The 3,912-nt window shown below is 40.0% G+C and overlaps 1 protein-coding gene and 1 non-coding gene across 4 annotated transcripts in view; one reads left to right on the top strand and one right to left on the bottom strand.

Moving 5' to 3' along the window:
• Positions 1-3,912, bottom strand: part of Drc1 (dynein regulatory complex subunit 1) — a 76,811-nt gene that overhangs the window by 17,569 nt on the left and 55,330 nt on the right. The window lies entirely within an intron of this gene.
• On the top strand, positions 725-857 carry LOC115070674. The gene has a single exon (XR_003849828.1). It is a non-coding gene; the product is annotated as a small nucleolar RNA SNORA70 (small nucleolar RNA).

Here is a 3,912-nt window from a genome sequence, read left to right as displayed (position 1 = left end):
CTCTCATATGAACATTTGAAATTTGCCCTGTTCTGACTTTTTTCTAGTTCCCTGTCTAGAACTTGTAATGCTAATTACTCTTGCCTTTACTTCTCCTTCACATCTCCCATTCATGATACAAGGACTTTCTTCTCCCCTTAGAGACAAAAGTTACGCAATTTGGGAATCTTTTAGATAGACCCACTGAAGGGGCACTCCAATTGCCTCACCCTGCATCCCTGTTCAGCATGGAAGAAGCCAAGGAGGTCTGCATCTCGATTCCCTATCAGTAAGCTGGGTAACCTCTTTAGAGGATAGTGTGATAAGAATAGGAGGTAGGAATTGGCTAGGTAATTAGTATAAAAAGACCCCAAAGAAAAAGGAAAAGAAGCCAGTTTCTTGGATAAAACTCACACTGTCCTTGGGCCTCTTAGCAACATACTTCTTTCCAAAGGCCAAAAAATTGGAAAATATTTGGGAGCTTTTATATAATCCTTAAAAGATTTTAGGGTTACTGATGGGAATGTTAGAGTAGAGAAAAGCCCCATTAAAAAATCAAAGAAGAAGAAAGAGTACAAGAAGTTATAGAAAAAAATGATGGGGAGATATGGGAGGAGTTAGAAGGGAGGGAGTGGGCGTGGATTTGATCAAAATGCCTTATGCTTATACGCCTTAGGAAATTCTCAATACATTATTTTTAAAAAGAATAATATATATAAAAAAGAAAGAAAGAAAGAAAAAGACACTGCAGCCAGTTAAGCCAACCAGGTTCCTTTCCTCATGGGCCTGGTGTGCAATGGCTACAAACAGTAACCTCCTTGGTAGTGTATGCAACTTGCTGCATGTATGGGTTGCCCTAAGGGACCTTGGAGACAGTTTCCTAGTTGATATTCATGTCTCTGATCTCAGTGCTTTCCTTAGTCTAGGCTCCAAACTGGTATGCAGGGTGCCTTTGGGAAGCCCCAGAGCACAGTGGTCAGGGTTCATATTGTCCAGGTCATCATGTCCATCCACACCAAGCTGAAGAATAAGGAACATGTGATTAAGGCCCCATGTAGGGTCAAGTTCAGGTTCCCTGGCTGCCAGAAGATTCATATCTCAAAAAACAGGGGCTTGCTGTTCATTTTCCCAGTTATATGCTGGGTTATAGCTGACCTTCCTAAAACAAAGACCTTTAGATAGGCTGACTAGATTCACCAGATGGACAAGTAGTGGGGAATGGCTGGGGGTGCCGACAACACAGCAGACAGTAGCAGGGATATCAGAGTATAAGGGCTCTAGTGGGGGGAGGGAGGCTATGAGAGGGGGCGAGCTGGGAAGTGGGTGTATAGTTGAATAAGATGGTTTGGGATGTTCTGTGTGATATACACACACAAAAAAAAAAATTAAAAATTTTTTTTAAATGTATTATATTTGAGGAGGAAGCATGGAAATTTACGTCATGCTAATTAGTAGAGGTGATAAACATTACCACTGAAATCTACCCGATGACTTTATAGACATACACAGGTGCCAAGGATCCAAGTGCAACCGATTATGACTAGTAATAATCAGATACATACAGATTAGAGATGCATGCGCCAACATCTCAGTAGCAAAAACAATGAGTCTTTCTGCAAGGAACAATATATTCTAAAATGAAATGGAGATCTTTTTTAAAGGTTAAAAACTCATTCAATTTTATGTCTTACAGGACTTATACTGAGTTCAATATTGTATAACTGTATTAATTCAACTGTGAACCTAGAAACTTACAGCCGCTTGTGAAAGAGATGTACTCTTGCTCTGGAGTGTGTTACTGAATATGTTAGAGCTGTAATGAAATGCTTCTTCTAAAAAACAAAAAACAACAACAACAACAACAAAAAAAAAAAACCCAGGGGCTTTATAAAGTTTAATGCTGAGTCCTACACCCTACCAAATCATGTTCGGTAATAAATATCACATGCAGCCTAGAAAATAAGTAAATAAAAGACAGCAAAAACACCAAAAAAAAAATAAAAATAGAGCAATATCTAAAAAAATTTAATGTCTTATCCTATTAATTCTTAATCAGAAAACAGGAATAAAAATCACTGTATCAGGGCTAATGAGATGGCTCAGTGGGTAAAGGCATTGCCACCAAGCCTGACCACTTGAGCTTGATCCATGGGAAGGAAAAAGCCAGCTCCTGCAAGTTGTTGGCTGACCTGGTCTCCACATATGCACACACACACACACACACACACACACACACTAAAGTATATTTTCAAATCACGTATCACCCCAAACTTACTGGTTATCAAAGGGCAAGATGATATCTATGAGCTGGCCTGTAATCCTAGAACGTGGGAGGTAGAGGCAAGAGGATCAGGAGTTCAAGGCCAACCTTGGCTATATAGAAAGGAGACTTTATCTCAAAAAAACAAAAACAAAAAAAAAACAAGAAAAACATGAGTCTGAAAGTACAAGACAGCATATGCTAGAGAGAACACAGAAATGGCAATGTCTTGGTGAAGCAATTCCCAGCAAGATGACACAGGCATCTGTCCTTTAATCCAGCGATCCTACTTCTAGGGAACTGTCCCAACAATTTTCAAACAAACAAACAAACAAATACATAAATAAAGGAAGGAAGAAGGAAGTAAGGAAGGAAGGAAGGAAGGAAGGAAGGAAGGAAGGAAGGAAGGAAGGAAAATATAAATGAACAAGGGTATATAAAATTTGTAATCCCCAAAGAAAACAAACCAATTGGAAACACTCCCATGATGATCAGATGTCCATTTGATTAAATTATGACAGAATCAGCAGACTACCATGTAAAAAAAAAAAAAGAATTAGGTGGGTTTTGCTTCAATTAAAATTCCCAATGATATTGTAGATTAAAAAAAAAAAGCAGAGTGGGGGCTACATATGAACATAGGTGATTCAGTGCTAGCGTGAGCAAAGCTCTGGGTCCCACACAACATAAAAATAAAAAGCAAAATGTAAAAAAGTATATGTGGAGCCTGGAGAGATGGATTGGATGGATCGGTGGTTAAGAACACTGGCTTTTCTTGCAGAGGACCCAGGTTTGAATCCCAGCACCCATATGGTAGCTAACAACCATCCATAACTCCAGTTTCAGGGGTCCTAATGCCCTCTTTGGCCCTCTATGGGCACTGCATGATATGGGTGCACTCACACTTATGCAGGCATAACACTCATACACATAAAATAAAAATTAATTTTTTTAAAAATTTAAGTATATGTATTCTTATTATTATTTGGTGTGTGTGTGTGTGTGTGTGTGTGTGTGTGTGTGTGTGTGTGGTGTATGCAGGCATATCTTTGCCACAGCACACATTTGTAATCTCAGCATTCAGGAGGTGGGAGTAAGAGAATCAGGAGTTCAGGGTTGTCCTTTGCTACATAGCAAGCTGAAGGTTAGTCTGGGAAAAAAAGAGAGGGGGCTGGAGAAATGGCTCAGTGGTTAAGGGCACTGACTGCTCTTGAAGAGGACCCAGGTTCAAGTCCCAGATACCATAGGATGGTTAATAACTGTCCATAACTCCAGTCTCCAGTTCCAGGGGAATCCAATATCCTCTTCTGACCTCAATGGACATTGTATGACTCAGGTACTCATACACATGCAGGCAATACCCTCATACACGTAAAATAAAAATAATAAAAAAATTTTTGAAGAAAAGAAAATAAACTAGATGTGGTAGTATATTACACCTGTAATCGTAGCCGTCATGAAGCTGAGGCAGGAGATCTCTGATTTGAGGCCAGTCTTGGTTACGTAGCAAGACCCTGACTCAAAAAACCAAAGGCTAGGACCAAGCTTGGTGTCTTAATCCGAGCATTCAGGAGGCGGAGGCAGGCAGATCTCTGTGAGATCAAGGCCAACCTAGTCTACATAGTAAGCTCCAGGCCAGCTGGGGTTATAGGGAGACCCTGTCTCAAAAAACC

Source organism: Nannospalax galili, unplaced genomic scaffold (genome assembly GCF_000622305.1).
Source record: "Nannospalax galili isolate Female #2095 unplaced genomic scaffold, S.galili_v1.0 scaffold517, whole genome shotgun sequence".
Taxonomy (NCBI): Eukaryota; Metazoa; Chordata; class Mammalia; order Rodentia; family Spalacidae; genus Nannospalax; species Nannospalax galili.
Note: the sequence above shows the minus strand (reverse complement) of the source record. Positions and strands in the feature narration are given on the sequence as shown.